This window comes from Strigops habroptila, chromosome 4 (genome assembly GCF_004027225.2).
Source record: "Strigops habroptila isolate Jane chromosome 4, bStrHab1.2.pri, whole genome shotgun sequence".
In the NCBI taxonomy this organism is placed as follows: Eukaryota; Metazoa; Chordata; class Aves; order Psittaciformes; family Psittacidae; genus Strigops; species Strigops habroptila.
This window is the reverse complement of record NC_046358.1, coordinates 55322028-55341011: the sequence shown is the minus strand read 5'-3', so window position 1 is coordinate 55341011 and position 18984 is coordinate 55322028. Positions and strand designations below refer to the sequence as shown.

At 40.6% G+C, this 18984-nt stretch overlaps 1 long non-coding RNA gene across 1 annotated transcript in view; it reads left to right on the top strand.

Annotated features, from left to right (window-relative positions):
- The window catches only part of LOC115607034, a 97655-nt gene that overhangs the window by 72253 nt on the left and 6418 nt on the right, over window positions 1-18984 (top strand). The window contains exons 3-4 of the long non-coding RNA XR_003991064.1: window positions 10836-10903; window positions 17966-18055. This is a non-coding gene — a long non-coding RNA (uncharacterized LOC115607034). The remainder of the gene's footprint in view (window positions 1-10835; window positions 10904-17965; window positions 18056-18984) is intronic.

Here is an 18984-nt window from a genome sequence, read left to right as displayed (position 1 = left end):
TTGTATAGCCTCTGGATGAGGGAGAGGTCTCAAAATTATATAACCCCTGCAATTTTGTGGAAAAATATGGAGCCAAAGGAAAAAGGAGGCAAAATTCGTATGTACTCACACACTGAGACATGGAAGAGGACCAGTACCCCTTCTGCTTGGTAATGGCCCAATCAGCACCGGCAGGCAAGCAGGTAGATAAATAAGCCAGGTACCCTGTGTGCTGTGTTCTCTCTTAACTGGCAATAGTATCTGGGGCATCTGGGAAGAGCCGGAGTGTTCTGGGACACTCCACGCATGGCCAGGGGAAAGAGCTTGGGTTAGTGTAGTGGAGCACATCAGGGACCTATGACAGAAGTCTGTAGGAAAGCAGTGTTTATGTGAGTTTTGCTGTTTGAACAACAGCTCTGTATTTGAGGAAGCTGGAGGCCACATATATGTCTGGTCCCAGAGAAATGAAAAAAAGCTTTTTATTATCACTTTTGCTTCTACTTATATACTGTCTGCTTACTGGGCAACTCAAGCAGGTTACTGGGCTTTGAAAAAGCACTGGGGTGCAATAGAAGATGTAATTTGTAAGTAACATATCAGACAAAAATAACCACTTTTTTCTGCTCTTGAAATTTTTCCGAGCAGATCAAAATCTGGTTCTATGTTGGCTTTTTCTAAAATACTCTAAATATTCTAAAATATTCTAAAAGTTTTTGTTTCCTATGTTTCGGGGTTTTTTGGTTTTTGGTTTTTTTTTTTTTAATCCTACTGGGAGACAATTTGATGCAAGTAGCCCACACTCAATATTCACAATTTCAGCTGTGTGGCCTCACCACGATTAGGCAGATGGGTTACATGTTTGGATGAACACAAAAGCAAGTGCACCTGGCTCAGATGTCACCCCTGAATTTCAAATTCCTTTCCCACTAACACCTGCCATACATGAGACTTCGAAATGTATTTTGCACAATTTATTATTCTTCTGATTTGTATTAGAGTTGCGCAGAGTGATCACAGACAAGACAGGGCCCAGTATACTTAATTAAGGTGTAGGTCTTAATAGATGCAATCTCTTTGAGTTTACGACTGAGATAGGTAAGAGAGCAGTAGGAAATGAAAGCACAAATGGGTAAAAGGACTTGGTCAAGGTCACATTTGTGTTAGTAAAACTTGATCACTTGAATGTTCATGGCAAGTAAATATGAAAGGAGAGCAGTCAGCCAAAGTAAATTCACTTTAAAACCTGAATGAGACTAATCAATAGTATTCACCCACGCTGTCCCAGATGCCCGAATCAATTGATAACAAACAGTTTGTTCACTTTTTTTAGTTATTTGTAAAGAAGTGGCTTGATTGCCAGTATGCCTAATTCCAGACATATGCCAATTCCCTAAGGGTAATGGAGCTGCACTATTGCATGCCAAGACTGAGCCAGATACTCGGCTCTTTCCTGCTAGATTTTTCCCAGAAGATCTGCAGTCAAATCCCTGTTTAACGACTATCAGACAGACATATGCACTGCTTAGTGGATCCACTTTCTATTCAGTGTAAACCTGTAACAGTAGCTTGGTTCTTGAACCACAGTTGTGGCCCTGTTTCTAAGTACACATTTTAGTCTGCCTGCACGTAGCACACGTTCAGTGGCACTTGGGTGTTTGCTGGGACTCATTTGTGCTGGGGCATCTGGGACGACTTCCTCTTCTAGGTGAGAGGTTTGCACCCCTTCCCAGAAGCTTGCTTCATCAGCTGATTGCCTGCTGGAGGAGGCTGCAAGAAGGCTGAGCTCAGCAGAAACTCTCTGGGCACAAATCACAGCTTCCTATGGAAACTGTAAGGCTGGTGCTTCTGGTCAATAAGCTCAGACTTCCCAGGCGCAGCTGCTGGGCAGATGTGAGAGGCACAGTAAAGCATGTACAGAGACAGGAGAACAGATTTTCTACTGGACACTGCCACAGACATCCTGCAAGTGGGTCTTGCTGTAGCTTTCAGACTGAAACCTGAAAGACTCTTCTGGCAATTACATGATTCCCCAGCTGACACTGACTTCAGTTCAGTGCAGGTATCTCAGAAACCAGTGGGGGGTGATTTGGCACAGCGTATGTAATCCATCTTTCTTTCTTTTTATTCTTTTTTTTTTTTTATTTTTAATTTTTTTTTAGCAAATGCTATATATTACTTTTGGGCTAACAGGTGCTGTGTATTTTTTATCATTATTATTTTTTGTTTTGCTTCCTATTACTTTAGATTTTATTTACCTTGGAGACAGTGAGTTCTGCTTCCAGTTTGGCTGAAGTGTTCAAAATAAGCAGTCTATTTCAGTTGATTTTTTTCCTCAAAGCAACAAGAAATTGAATGTATCTTGGAGTACTGGGTATTTGTGGGACAAATAGACCTTTCTGCAGTTTATCTGTCCTATAGTCTATCAGCTGAGTGCTGCAAAAATCTCTAGAGAATATAAAACTGAATTCATGATTGTAAATCATGTGGTCCAAAACATTAGCCAGCATGTATCTCCTGCACTTAGTCACTATCTGCAGAAGAGCTGTTCATTAGGTCTTTGCAAATTCATATTCCTTTGCCCATCTTGCTAGAGTTACATCAATCCCATAGTGTTGTTTTTCTATCCTCTTTGAAAATTAAGTCACTGTACTGAAACTCCTGGGAAAGAGTCCGATACAGGCTGAATAGCAGGAACTTGCTATGCTATGTATTTGACTTGCATGGACATCTTTATTAAGTGAAAGTTCCAAGACAACTGTTTCTTTGTGGTCTCTGTCTTCTGCTTTGTGCAGGGCATGAATACCCTATTCCTTGCTTCATTCGCTTTTGTAACTACCACTGCTATTGCTGTTTCCTGTAAGAAACCATGGAACTGCATTTTGAATATTTACCATGTAATTAAAGGATATAAAATACTGTTGCTATAAGCAGCTTCCCTGTTAGACATGCATGGTCATAAAATATTAAGAGAAGCTAGATCAATCTGTTGAAGTTACATATGAAAGTGGTTTTTGTAGGTCACAGGAATTTATAAAAGAACTTGTGTTATAGAGCCCTGAGCTGTATGACCATGTTATTGTCCTGCGGATATGACAAAATTGTGCTCATCAAGTTACTGGCACACAACTGAATCTTTACACAGAGGAGTAAAACTTAGTGTTAAATAATGCCTAAAAGCAAATATAAAGCACCTTGTCTCCTTAAAATGCCATGCTCCCAGGAAATGCAAAAAAAATCAATATATTATAGTAGCTCATGATCTCATTTAAATGATTCAACACAACAAAATTCCAATGACAGCATTTCTTTTTTTCTGTGTTTGCTGATTGTCTTTTTTCTCTGAATGGCAGTACTAAGTTTGGATTTTTTATTTCTTTAGGACCATGTTATGGAAGGCAGTCTGTCCTGGGGAAAAAAAAAACATATGGTGTGTTAAACTATTAGAGATTAATAGAGGCCAAGAAATTAATGAATGCCATGGACTACTATATAGCTCTAGTCTGGGGAGGGGAAAGACCTACACCATATTAGGCTGGCTAGTCTACCCCCGGGACTCGTGTGGGATTGTGTGCTACCATTGATGTCTGCGGTTTTGTCTAGTCTATGTTGATTTTTCACAGAACAAAGGTTGTACCTTTTCTGTGAAATTACCTTGTAGCTACCTTACACAGGAAGTGTAGAATGGCTTATACTTCCCAGCCATATCAGTTTTTATGTCTGTCTGAATGGGATTATTGCTTTGGCCTCCAGAAGATGCTATACTTACTTACATTTGAGTTAAACACTGGTCATCACCTTCTTATGGTTTTACTGCAAAAAAGAAGGTGGTGGCAGTGAGCAGATAAATCACAAAAGACATGCTTCATCTGCCTGATCTCTGGTCTCACTTTTGCCCTTAGAAATCATGCAATAGTTCAAGTTTATAGCCTTTGTGAATTAGAAAAGCACCCTCATGTTGTTGAAAAGAGAAAATGTCCATAAACAGTGTTATTGGCAGTTATTACAGTTGTATCACTGAAGATGAGGGCTCATTGTCCTGAGTGCTGTGCAAATGTATTTAAGAGGGCTTCCCTGCTATAAACAGCAATATTTTTGTTAGAAGTGGAAGGTCTTGTTATTCTTATGACCCTATTTGCCATATTTGACAGCTCAAATAGCTGTTTGCTTCTGGAGAGCTAGAAAAGACAGCACGCATAGTAAGATGTTCTTATTATGTGGTTAGGCACAACTTCAGAATGTTTGAATTTGTATCTTGCTCTTTTTGCTGGATTAGGACCACAGGACACTTATTCAGTAATATCTGGGTTTAAGAAGTGGGAGTCTGGATGAGATTTCTGGCTCTAGAGCAGATTTTCTGAGTGCCCTTGGGTGACTCAGTTGCTTATCTCTGTTTCAGCTCTCTCTCTGCCAGGCTGATGTAATATTACATGCTTAATGTAGGTGCTGAGGGAATAATAAATGTCTGTGAAGCATGCAGATCATTGATATATGGATCGGTACTTCTGAGAGACACCAGCAGAAAGTTTCTTGGGAACAGAGGTTGACTTGCCAGGTTGGAGAGTGAGAAAACTGTCCAAGAAGTGGACAGTTAAAGGCTGGTAAAAGGAAGCAGGAGAGAGCCTGGAAAAAATAGGGCTGATATAACAAAAGGCATTCATGACCTATTAAGGAAACTATAAAGAAATCTGAGGTTTGGCTGTTCCCTTCAAATTTGGACACTTAGAGCTCTCAAAGAATCCCACCAAAGTCAGGCAGGAAAAGTCTAAAGAAGACCTCCTGAAACTCACTCAGGCACAGAGAAAAATCTATACACATATATCCACATTAAATAAGCCTTGAAAAATGCACACAAACATAATCCAATGAAAAACTACATTGTAATCCTTCCTGTATGAATTATAGTACGTATACAATAACTGAGATGAATCCTGCAGGGAATGTGAGAATGTAGGTACCTATTCAGATTGGAAGCCATAAAAAAGGAACCTCTAATAACAAGTGGATCCTAACATTTTTTTGAAATAAGTAAAATAAGAAAGGGAGCAGAGGGAGTGAATTGCATAAGGAGCGGAAAATCCTGAACCCATGCTGGCCCGAAAGAAGTGTCAGAAAGAAAGAGCTCCTTTAAGTAAAAACACTCCCAAATTAGACCTTTGTCTGACCAATTCAATAAGAAAGGAACAGGGAATAAGGAAAGTCATTCAAATGTATTCATTAAGTTGCCAGAGAAATGCTTATTAAAGAAACCCTCGTCTTGATTCCTTTTTTAGGGAGGAGGGAAAAGGAGCGGGAAGGAAAAGACATTTTTTTAACTTAACATTAATTCTTCAGAGGCATTCTTCCTATTATTCCTTCTATTTTGACTTGCTGCATTTGAAAAATATGTTGTCTTTTAAATAGATTTATTCCTTTTAACAGCATTTGACATCTTTTGTCAGAAGCTCCTTCATTTTTTCCAGTTTATTTCTTTAACATGTATATGTTTAAGTGGCTTCCACTGTATTAATTGATGTGTTTGTGTCTGTTCAGAGCAAATGTATTCTCCTCACAGGGATTTTAACAGGCGTTTGTTTAAGTGGGTTTTGCTTTTCTGTGTCTATTTCTGCTTGTTTTTCTGGTAGAGAAGAAGACATTACTAACATGCAGCCGACATAATGAGTCCCATTAACTCCCAATTCAACTTGCTTTTTGACCACCTCTCTTTTAATGACTACTTTTCTTGACTGCAAAGTTTGGGGAATAGGAAAACTGTTCGCTCTGCTGGATTTTAATACATGTTTACATCCCTCTAGCAGAACAGCACCACCTCTCAATTAATGTTACTCTTTGCCTTAAAGGAGCACTTGGTAATAAATAAATAAATGGGAGCATGTGTGTGTATTGGAAAAGTGTGGTGTGAAACAGAATTTTTATAAAGGCTGCTGAGCATTTTTAGAAACTAAGCAATATTTGCGTTCTAATATTTTAAAGCTTTTCCATTGATCTCCTGTTAACTGAGAAGCAAGAATTAACCTCAATGACAGTGCTAGTAGCTCTGCAGTCTATTTTGGCCTGTTCTTTAAGTAAAAAGAGCAACCTAGATGAAAATTTTGTGCTCCACTGGATATTGAAAGATGAGGCAATAAACTGCTAAACTTGAGTAATCACACACTCCCAGAGGAATGCCTCAAATGGGGTTGGTCAAAAACCTTGAAATTCTAGCCTTCTGCACACTGCCTGGGCTTTAACATTTGATGAGAGTCATTATAGTGGGGGACTGAGTACAAGTGTCTTCTGATTACAGACCTTCCATTAAAAGTTCCCACCAGTGTGCCTTTCCATAGAGAAGCGTCAATGGGATTAAAATCTCAATTCACCCCAGTCAATTCTCCAGTAACACGATTTCATTAGAGGCAGGCAGGGAGCAAAATGGACTAGAAAGCACTGAAACAGCTGGTGTATAAATTATAAAGTGTACTTTCTACTAAGTGAACACACCTTCCGCTCAGCCACATTACTAATTAATGTGTAGGGTAGCCGATTTTATGTAAATCGTGTTCTTCCTCTCTCCTGTGCTTTGGTTAACAACAGGTTCTTCTAAATCTTGGAAAAAGAAAGATTATGCAAAGCTATCATCATATGAAAATAATGTATTAACATACTGCCTGTGAACTGTATCCAATCAGTTCCTTTTCACTGGCGTGTGTACAAAACAATTAAAATCAAATTTATATTGCACTTCTTTAATATATTCTGGCATTAATATAATCAACGAACAAGTGTTAGAAAGTCTTACAGGCCTATTCTGCTTTAAAATGATATGTTTGTTCTCAGGGTTAGTGGATATTTTCAGCTTCTTTAAAAGGACACTGAAAAAGAAAGTTCTAACCGTACGAACGTGACTCCAGCAGCCATCAGTTCATGTGGAGTCTGCCTCATTTTAATGGCAGCCTGTTGTGTTAATTTTTTTTTTATGTGGCGTCTTTACTCCCAGACTCTGTCAGCTGTTCTCCATGTTACCTGCAGCATATTTGTTTTTAATTATTAGGTGTTGCTGGATGTTGCTGAATAATAGCTCATAAAGGTTATGAGACCACTGAATTACCTGGATGACCCGCAGGCTGGATGTGCTGCCAGCTGTTCTGGTGTCAGGCAGACACACACACCTGCACACCCAGGAGCGGGCGCTGTTTGCATGCCTGCCAAGACCCAGTATTTCACCTGGAGATTGAAGGCTGGCTCTCATGCCATCTGTATATCCTTATTTTCCACGTTTCATGTTCTGAGGCTACATTTTCCCTGTCTTTTTTTCTTGCTGCTTTTGGCGTACTCTCATTAAGATCAGATGGGAAGAACTGAGATATTTTGTTACTGCTCTCAGTGGAGCAGGCTAGAAGATCTCAGAAACCAGCAAATTGGTGGGAGTAACAGGTTTTTGTCAGTCACAGGGCTGGAATGACTATCAAGAAGTTATTTATTCTGTCCTTAGCCATATCTGCATCTCCCCAGGAAGAGTCTCCTTTCAAGCACCTCTAAGAGCAGGGACTCCACACCTTCTTGGGCAGTCTTTCTCAGTGCTTCTCTAGCTTTACTGTTCCTCAGTGTCTCTGACTGCAGGTAAGCCTATTTCTTGTCCTGTTCACTAAGGACACGGAAGAGATCATATCTTCCTTGAATCTGCCTTTTACTTCTTTTAAGTCCCTATCCTCCCTCAGACACAAACACAGACTCCCCTCCCCTGGCAGTGCTGACCCTGCCTGCAAAGACACATCCCTCTGAGGAGACCAGAAGAGAACCTGTTTCCTAGGAGGAATAAATGAGATCCCCATACCAGTTCTGAGCCTTTTTCTAAATCAAAACTAGTCTTTATGCCAAGATGCAATTGGAAATAGAGACTTTGTGTGCACATGTGCGTAAGCAGGGTAGTGCTGCAGAATCTTAGCATGTTACAGCCCTGCAACCTGCTCTTGCTTTTATGATGAGATTTCTTTTTCTTTAACTTAGTGTTGAATCTTATGATTTTGTAAGTGAAATGGCAAAGGTCTGTGCATGCTCCCTCCTTGACCATTGCACTTGTACAGAATTAATTTCTGTGGTGCCTTTCCAGATGTGGGAAATGTGCTGTTGAAGTCAGTGAGCATGCTGCTAGGGTTTGGACCATGGAACTGAGTCCATAAAATCCTTTCTGCAGCATATGGATTCTTTACAGTATGGGGAAGGGAAATTGAGACAGAGACAGTTTGTCCACTGAAAACTAAGCTGAGACCATAAGCTCACTTCAGTTTGGACCAGAGGATAGTAATAAACCATGGTCAGTGCCTTTCCATTAAGTGACCCCATGTCATCCTTATTTACGACTTCCTAACAATGAGTTTAGCCAGATGGCCTATGTGATTGGCATAATTCCATTTTGAAACTCCAGATTTGAATTCTTGAAAGTATAAATGGTTGTGCATTTAAATATCCAACCTGTCAGAAGAGAAACTGTAGGATACTTTTAGGTTATAGTGTGTGTGATAAAAACAAGCCACATGGAAAAGCATGGATTGGGAATTTTCTACCAAAACTCATTACCAAAAATGGCTTTTTAGACTTGCGCCATTTCTTTTTCCTCCTCAGCCTTTGGCAGCAAAGCTATGAAATGAAGATGGGAGAGGAATGCGGAGGAGAGAAAAAAATGTGAGGATTCATTGCTAAGTACTTTCTTTCTGTCCCTTGTTTCCCATTAAATGATTGGGAGTGCAACCAAGTCAAGTAGCTGAGGCAAACCCCATACTAAGCACTAGGTCAGACCTTCTACAACTTTTCCCTCCTTGATGGTGTTGATGGCATAAATGGTATCTGCAGACTGGCCTTCAGCCATGAGGCTGAGGACAGGATCATCTGTAGTTGTTTATAGGAACAGAGATGGTACAAGTTCTGCCCTTGATCACAGTGGTGGAAGCCTATTAACTGAGGCCACTTTAATGTCAGTAGGAACTGAACATAGTCAAGAAGGTCACTATGCAGAGCAACAAATTACGGTAGTTATCTTCTCTGATTGCTCAGCACTTGAGGCAAATGTTCTCTACCCCATTCCCTTGAGCTCTAACTCACTGTCAGACCCTTCTCCACTGGCTGATGGACAGCTTGGTGCCACTCTTTTCAAGTCTGACATGACTTGGTAGTGCTGTCATGGTGCTCTACCTACTTGCTAAAGGAAAAAGTATAGAGCAGCACACTGGTACTCGGGTTTGTTTTCCCACTTACAGCATCAGAACAAATGCTCTGTTGACCTTTCAGAAATACTTTGCTGATGAACCATAGACAAATAGGGTTGGTCAGAGTACCAAAAGGGATAGGCTGACCCAGGTCCTCTGCCTTCTGGCACTGGTGGCAAGAATTCTACAGACCTTAAAAGTGAAGAAGAAAAATATCAGGAGCCTCTGAAAGTAATCCTTCAAATGACTTAACAGGACATAATGATGGCTTATCTGGTCATTTACTGTGTTGCTCTTTTTGGAGGGGACATATGTATGTAACAATAAGTTGCAGTTATGATTTTCTAGGCAGCCCAAAAATTGGTTAGAAAGGAGAAAAGAACCATCTTTTTCTTTGGGTGGTGTTACCAGGAAGATTGAAAGCTGATGAGTAGATTTCTCAGTGATTCAGGAGTTGAACATCTTCAATTCAAGGAGATTCTTGCATTCCTGTAATTTTTATAAGGTTTTTTTTACAAGTTCTATTTTGTTGCTGTATTATTTGTACCAGTGTTTGCTGGATTCATAGGAAATTATCCCATTCATCTCCACTGGATACTGCATGAGACTCAAAATGAGAAACACATCCATGGAGTTTGTTAGAATTCAATATGTAATTTTGTTTTGTGATAAAGAAAATGAAAAAGATGGTTGTAGTTACATTTTAATTACATGAATTGAATATCCACATTGTCTAGGACCTAGAATATCTCTAGCATGATGGACGACAGCAAAAGAATGGGATTAGAGCAGACAAGAGGAAAAGATCTCAGGCCTAAATAGTGATACAGAGAGGATAACCAATCATAACAAAACCAAACTGAAGTGGTTGAAGTTGTCTAGCTTTAGGGGATGTTTAGTTTCTTAGCACAAATTGCCTGTAATAGATTTTAATTTCTGCATGCATTCTGTAATTATTTTTTTTAGATGTAACTGTGAAATTGAGTGTTTTGCTTCTGCTGTTATAAAGTCACTTCTGAAAATAAAGTGCATCTCAGAGAATGGCAATATTATTATTATTCAAAGGCTACAGGTTTGGGCTTAGGCAATTGTATAAACATTGTCTTAGTGTCAGTCAGTAAAAACCTTTCCCAGAATAGCTGGAACTCTTGAATTAATTAGACTTCTCATCTCCTCCTTTGAATGCCACCCTGCAAAGGGGCCACCACCTGCCCAAAACCACACCAAAAGTCCCCCACCACTGTACATCCAGGTCACCCTGCAGCTGTCCACCTGAGTGGTGCTCCGCAATGAAGAGTGTTGCTCCTCTAATTACTGACTACAAGCTTATATACATACTGTTTGCAAACTTATATGATGTGATCACAAAAGTCAACTGACTCACATTGCAAAAAGTGTGAAATCTACTGTAAGCAGCATTGCTTCCCTCAGGGAAGTAAGTATAGTTTCTGTGGCCTAACCTCAGAGGCATCAGAGGCTGACTTCCCATTTCTGTCAAGTCTAGGAGCATAGTTTATATGAAAGCAGCTGGAGACAAAAGGCATGATGGAAAAAACAAAACCAAAACCCCAAAATTTAATGATACTAAATTTATCAAGACTGTTTTCTTTTTATTTTTTTTTTTTTTTTCCTTCTCCTTAAGTACTCCTAATGGGAATAAATGGTTTATCTTTTCAGCTCTGAAGTGAAGACTCCCTTGGGAAGAAGAAAAGACACAAAATTTTGAGCTGACCCTCTAAATGAAGGTGAGTGTTGTCCTACATATGCACTAATGAGAGCAAAGCTAAATGATGTCCAAATTTCATTGCAAAAGCAAAACAGTGTTATGTCAGCCAAAGCCTTCTTGACTTTTATGAAGGTGGATATCTTTTATCCCTTTGTCTATTCTTGCTTCTCGGTAAACAAGCATGCATGAAAATGGAAGGGGTGGCATTAAAATCCTCTGGTTTGAGGCTCCCCTGGCTATGCCCTGTGTGTGTGGTACTCAAAAGGGCAAGTGTGTCCCACAGGGAGGAGAGATATTCAGCGTTCTACAAATGGCTTTGAACCAGCTGCACATCACACTACCACCCTGCTGAGCCACTGGATCTAGGTACTCTTGCTGGGACAAGTTCATCCACGACTGTATGGGGAGCTGCTTAATTGAGCCTCATTACTTCAATTTCCTACTGACACTGTGCACCCTGTGAGGTGCTGCTCAGGCATGCGTCAGGGGCAGGGGGTTGAGCAGCTGCCGTTTCTTACATAGAAGCAGTAGAGGATGAGCGATAACAGTGCCCTAACCCAGCACTATTGCCTCCATGGTTGGTACCACTTAGGAGGAGGAGCAAGCTGCTAATTTGACCCCCTTAGAGGACATTCCTGCTATTGCAATCCTCTTCTCTGCTGGGCCTTTTGCCGTAGGGGATGGTGCACTCCTGACAAACTGCCACCCCTTTTGGATCTCTGGTAATCTGTATGTTTGTGCCCTTTTTAAGAAGTGTTCATGCTTGGAAGCAGCTCAGCTGAAATCTCCCAAAGAGAAATATTTCCTTATTTTAACAGGTAACATGAGCCATCTGCTTTTTCCTTACTCAGGTTGTGTAACTTGCACCTCCAAGGTCAGTCAAGCATCCTTCTGAAACCTCCAGCTCCAATTCTGTTTCTTCAAGCATGCAAGCTCATAGGTAGACATAGCCTTCCTGTTCATCCCTGGTCCTGTGGAAGTCCTTAATCTCTGCTGAGAGCTTTGTTTCTATGAGTAGTCTTATTTCCTTCCAGACATTCTTCCAGTTCTTTGATGTATTGTCTTCAGTTTTCATTGTTAAAGGGACCCATTATGGACCTTTGCTCCCATAGGTAAATATGCAGTATCTCCCACTTAATGCCAATGTTTCCAGAGTACCACAAAAGCTGTTAGAGGAATTAATAACTTTTTGATTTCCATGGGACGGTGGACAACATGTGAGAGAGAACTTAGGCAATGATATCCGTTATTATCACCCTTCTGAAACTCACCACTGCTGAGTGAAAATGAGCTTTGTGAAGGTAATCAATCACTGGTCACCACATGTGTTCCCTCAGTATAACATTAAGGGTAAAACTCATCACTTTGAACAGCATCAACATGGTCTTGTGTAACACCAATTCTCACTCACCCACTTCTTCGGGGGAGATGAAAGAGGTATTTGTTTACCCAGGATACCCTGGCTTTGCATTTCACCGCTCCCAGTGCAAGTAATGACTTGCTGGACAACCACCAGACTAGCCAGACACGGGCTTTCTGTGCTGCAAGGTAGCATGGAGCTATCGTAGCTCTGCACATTGAGTGAGAAGTCAGATAAATTATAACACCCAGCATCACAGTAGTAAAATGACAAAAATAAATACCACAGTGTTTTAGTAGAATTCCTTCCTTTGCTGCTGCCTTTAGACAGATAGTATGCAAGCAATTCATAGAATAAGAAATATCAGAATACCCATTTATACCAGAATGTTGTATTACCCCTCAAAAACCCCAACATAAGTTTCTCCAGAGGGCATTTTAGAATTGGTGAGGAATAAATCCAGATAAATGGTGGTGTCCATTGTGTTAGACTGTACACATTCAACACTTGGCAACCCAGAGACAAAAGATGTGAAAGGACCATGTTCGTGAGCAGAGGTTTCTTGTTTGGCAGTATCTGAGAGTAGAGGTAAGCTGGACAAGGAATTTCAGTCTGGATCTGTCTTCTCTGCTTATGTGTATGTAAAGGTGCCCAGGTGATTTTCATGGCACAGGCTTTGCAGGAATGTAGTTGCTGCATCCTGTCACTGGAGACTAAGAAGCTGTGGCAGGTCATCACAAAGAGAATTAGCTCATGTATTTTGACAGATGAAGCAAAATAAAATGAAATAATTTGACAGGAAGTGAAGCCAAAATGCAACAAAGGAATAGACTTGCAGGAATATCAGGTTACCAGAGAGGGAAAAAAACACAAGGATGAGAAAAGTACATACAAATAAATATAGATAGATATTTTTATAAATCTCTTTCAACCTCAGTAGTTCGACTAGCTCAGAATTCTTTGTCTTTTGGCCTGTTTGGGTAAGGCACTGCTACTGTCACAATAAGCACTTCCACTTCCTAGCACAAAGTAAAGGTACTCCAAGATCTCTTGCCAAGATTTCTTTCAAATCTGAACTGAGTGTAAAGCATGAAGTAAGAAGGTCCACTTGAGTTTGGAGAGAGTCTAAAATGAGAGCTCTAGGAATTGGAAGCTGCTCTATTAGTTTCATTTCAGGCCCATGGACTGCATAGGTTTGTGGCCAAGAAACTGCCAATTGTGACTGCTATTCCCTAAGGGAAGAAAGAGAAATGCTATATGGGGCACAAAAGCAACAGTGGATTTCTTAGCATATAGTCTTTTCCAGTGTGAGCTCAGACAGCTTTCTGCTCTAAGGAAACAAGGGAGAACTTTGCAACTAGTATTACCAAGTGGCTAAAGACTTTCTTGACACTGTGATACTAGAAAAAACATAGACAAGCAAAGGAGAAAATTTATCCAAAATTACAGCAAAGAAATGTATTAGAAAAAGAAAAAAAAATATAAACTACACAGGCAGCATGGAAAGCAACAGTGGGGTTTTCTCATTAAAGATGCTGACAACATGAAAGTAGAAAAGGCAACATGTCAATACATCTGTAGCTGGTCACAGCGGTGAATAGCTGGCCTGTTTCTGAGGACCACTGTTGTGACCCTAGGGAACAGCGTACAGATGCATGGCAGTCCCCAGCCTGATTAGGTTGTACCAGCCTGCAAGCCTCCAGCCAAACAGGCTGCCATTTAGTGGTACATGTCCCTTGCCTGCACATAGCGCACACAGGCCATCTGTGAGAAAACAGGATGCCCCTCCTGTGCCTGGGCAGTGGCAGTGACACCACCCGGGGACTCTGACAGACCACAGGCTAGCATGCAGCCATGTATCAGAGGGCAGGGGTTAGAGGCAGCTGTGAGATTTGGTTTTGATCCTTGATACCCAGAGCCCCAGGAGTTTGCCTGAAGAAACACAGTCTCATGTGTCAGTGGCTCTAAAACGTACAGGAGATGGGCTCTCCAGTATGAGAGTAGGTAGGAAGAGTACATGTCACGGAGGTGGCTGAAGAGATTACGGGAAAATGAAAATAGAGTTTAACGTTCTATGTATTTAGACAGGGAAAAGTGTGATTTGGAGACCTGGGCAGAGGACTTATACAAATAGGTTTGTTTTCTTTCGGAGAGTGCTTTTTGATCTGAAAATCTGAGTGTTTTGTTCTGAAAATATTATGTATTAAGCACTTTGTTGTTATTCCTGTTGTTTGGGCTTTGTTATGAATGCATATGAAAAAAATCCACTTGTTACCTACTTTATTTGGGTGAATTGTTACCTGACGTTAACAGGAAATATAGGCAGAGTCCTGCAGGAGTCATCCCTTGCTGTAAGTGTGCAGTCTTATTAATCACTTTAAAATGTTTCCTGGCTCTCAGAGTTGCCAAGATCTCTTTTAAATCTGAACTGAGTGTGAAGCAATGAAGTAAGAAGGTCCACTTGAGTTTGGAGAGAGTCTAAAATGAGAGATCTAGGAATTGCAAACTGCTCTACTAGTCTCATTTCAGACCTACGGACTGCATAGGTTTGTGGCCAAGAAACAGCCAAAATACCACAGAAGGGATGTTTTCATTTGGGATTTGCCACAGCAATGTGCCTCATGCCAAAAGTGGTGTGATGGGAGGTAAGGAAAGTCCAAAGCCAGGTGCTGTGACACTTATCCCACACACAGCATGGACGTGTGGTTCTTCTGCCTGTGTTACACAGGTGGCCCTGACAGCAGTGCTCCAGCCCTGCTTGCCTGCCTTCCTGGCTCAGTAGCCTCTTGCCCAGTAGCGTTTCCCAACAGCACGTTTCTAACAGCAGCACAGACTTCAGGATTGGAGCTATGGGCCAGTTTGCAAGTGGGGAGAGCAGAGACCTGTGTGAATGCAACACTGATAGCAAAAGGAGCAGGTGCAAGTCAGTAGCTCCCTCTGACAAGCGGGTGCTTCTGACCCAGACTTACCAGAGCAAAGGCTTGTGGAAATGGGTCACCTCAAGGAAGCAGTAATAAGCCAGTTTTTGCTGACAGTTGACTAAATTTATACCTGTGTGTGCAATCTAATTTGAGCTATTGCTGGCCAGATTGTAGTAATGTGGAGATGGGAGAAGGAGGGCATTTCTATCAGTGTCCTGGTTTCAGCCAGGATAAACTAACATCAGAAGTGATTTCAAAAATAACATTACTGTGGAATTTGCCTGATGCAAATGTCAGTCCCACCCTGATGCGGAGACACAAGGTGCCGCATAGCTCCAGGGAAATAAACCTATTCAACATGAAAGGGCTTTGCTATTCTTCCTTGAACAACCAGACATTGAAGAAAAGGATGATGACAAGATAAAGTATTATAAAAACATCCTCTTTCAGGACCTGTTGTCACAGCTTGACTCAGCTATGAGAGAAGTACCCTTCATATTATTTCTGAGTTCAAACGCTTTAGACGTTTATCAGAGATATTGGTGTAGAATACTTATGAGTCAGGTGGAAGATACTACTTAGCTTGCCTCATACTTTAGGTCAACAGTCTATCCAACTCTGTTCTTGCAATCCAGCCAGGACAGGTCTTGTTCCTGACAGGGGGTCTACCCTGCCGTTGCATCTATATGCAGATTGGTAAACTAGAAAAGCAAAAAGCATAGGAATTTCAGATTTAACCTGACTTCTCTGGTCTGTTGTTTAAGGATCATTTTGCACTGTGTCCATCACATCCATTTAGGCAGAAAATTAATGGTTAATTTTGCAACCATTCTTATAAATAGGCCTCTTTTTTTACAGAATAATATATCTTGCAAAGAAATGAAAAGCAAGAAAATAAAGATGTATTAGGTCCACATTTTCAGATACTCTAAGTGAGCTTTTGCTTTGTGGGAGCCATAGAAACACACAGGCTTTTCTTCCTCACCAGGAGAGCTATTCAGCCGGAAGCTAGGCTGATTTCAAACCAGTTTTTGCCAAAGACTGCTGGTACCTCCAACAGAGATCTGCTGGAGGGTGCAAGCTTAATTATTAAGTATCTTCCCTACAGCTGCAGAACACTAATCCTGGTTCACCAGAGTCCAGTGCCTTTGTTTGGTTATAGAAACTATTTTTTGGATATTTCAGAGTTAATCAAAACCTGACCTGCCCATACAATGGACATACAGTATCCTTGGAATACATTTTATGCTCTTAATGTACGTAGTCAGGGCAGCTTTTGTTTTTGGCATACCTGTCTACAAGCCTATCAGCCAGTTTAACTGTGAGTTCAGCTCAGCACTGTGTTGCTATTTCAGTGGGACATGAGGTCTTACCAAACCACATGTGTGAATTGTGTAAAGCAGGAAGCAGTTTTTCTTTCAAGGGAAGAACATTGTATGGCAACAGTCACCTAGTGCGTTCCTTCCAATAGCTTCACGTTGTCAACACAGATGTGCTTTTGTACCTGGTTGCATTGATCAGTTACTCTGCTGGACAGCAGTTTCACCTAAATCAGTAGCTTCAGGGAAAGTTGGACTGGCCCCTTGGTAAAGAGCGAAAGGCAGATCGTACTCTGTTTTAGCCAGGATCCAACTATTCATTCTTCAGTGGAGAAACAGTTCCCATCTTTCATTCAGTTGACAGCCATTACCTGCACACATTCCAGTTTTGTATGAATTGTAAGGTCTGTGGCCCTGAAAGTGTATTTCAACTTTTGGAAAAGACTTAAGACTAAATTAGGCACCACAGTGAAAGGATTCAGTTTTTCCAGAAATCACTGTGACTTCTGTAACACTCCTACAAAAAGACAAAAATACCTTTTAAACTTGAGAAACTTCTTGAGACTCAAATGTGACTAAACTGAGGAGAAAAAGAACATCCTTTTTTCCCAGAATTTTTCAGGATGCTTTCCTTGTTCTCTTACCATAAATGTTGAACAAATCAGTGTAATATGTATTTTGTTTAGTGCACTATAGATGTGTCACAAGTCTAATTAAAATCTGAAACCACTGCTTTTATATTATTTATAATACTTACCATAAAATAACACAGTATCATAAATGAAAGTGATTTGATCTAAAAGTTCTTTAGGTCAAACCCAAGACAAGGGGGCCCTGAATCATTTGGAAATTTTGAATTAAAACATAGGTTAGGTATTTATTACTTAAAAAATAATTCCAGTGCCCATAATTGTAGGCACTGTGGCCATTATAAAGGAAAATGAATTTTGGTATGCAAGTGGCAGAATAGAACACAGAATATTTTGTAAAACTACCCTGGAATAATATTAAAAGATTAAAATCTGTGCATCAGAATTGCCTTTTCCCCCTCAATCCACATGGTAGTTTTCAGACTTAAAAAAGCTATGAGAAACTTCAACCCAAGGTAGGTGAAGCCTCTTTTTGGAAATGTGAGGCCTCTCTTGTATTTATATTAAAACCTTTTTTACACTACTCTAATATAAAGAGTTTTTAAGTTTGTCTAGTACAACCAAGAGGTTGATAGCTTCTTCTCTCCACTCATTTACATTTAGGGATCACTGTGGTTTTAATGAAGCAGAATATTCCAAATACTAATGGATCTTAAATTGCTTATTCTTACCAAGAGGTACTCCAAACAGCACATTTGCCTCAAGTGATATAAAGTGATGAGTTAATTGTGTCAATTGCTTCAAGATACTGAGAATTAGCTGCATTAGTGATATGCTGCTGCCTTTTTTTTTTTTTCTTTTTTTTTTTTTTTTTGCTTTACATACATACAGGAAAGTGCATGGGAATGGAGACCGATTTAACCTCTACTGCACAGGGGAGGGGAGAAATTTGGTGGATGTACTACAAATGTCATTGACAAGGTCAGTAAGATCTTTTGCTTTGCATCCTCTTGCTATTACTTGTAATTATGCTTGAGGTACTTAAGATTTCTAGAGCAGTCTGTGGCAGCAAAATTAACCAAGGGTTTGTCTTCAGGACAGCCAAATCAAAAGGAGCTTGAAAATTCTTCCTAGTGACCTGCACCAAAGCAGTGCTCAGGTTGCTCCAAGGACCTCTTCTCTGTTTGGGCTCCCAAACCCACCTGTATCATGTCCTGCGGAAGCCTGCAAAAGCAGGAAAAACGTGGGGACAGATGCACATCCCTGCTATACCAAACTTCCCTGGAGATCAAGGGCCAGAGCACAGTGTGATTCTCCAGCCTCAGGGTTCCTCTGAAGTAGCACAGAGCAACAGGTGGCAGCTGTTAATGTGCTGAATGTGGCTTCCCCCTGTGTCTGGCCATGGAAAACAAAGCGAGCGAGCAGATCCATGCCAAACACTTTGCGAGCATGGAGCTTACACAATTGGGCTCCACCCACATGCCTCACATGGGAATTTTCTCCCTCACCAGCTGGGTTAAGATCACAAGATGGAAAAAGGGGGAGGGAAAAAAGAAGGAAAAAAGAGCTGGTTGTTTTCTTTCCATTGTGGCTCCTGAGCTGAAAGTTCCTTTGCAACAGAATAATAGAATAAAGATGAGAGGGAACACTGCTGATGGCTCAAAATCTGGCACCAAAGTTTATTTTTCCTAAGCAGTCTGAGCCTGAACAGTCTTGTCAGACAATGTCAACAGAGGTGAAAAAAAATGACGAAAATCATTGAATCTAGTTTGGCCTGAAAATGAATAAATGCACCAGACAGGGTAAGTATATGGCCATTAAAAATGGCATAACCCTGACTGGAAACTGAACACCCTCATATGTATTTCATACTCTCAAAAGCTTATCATGCCAGCTGTATTTTTGAATGA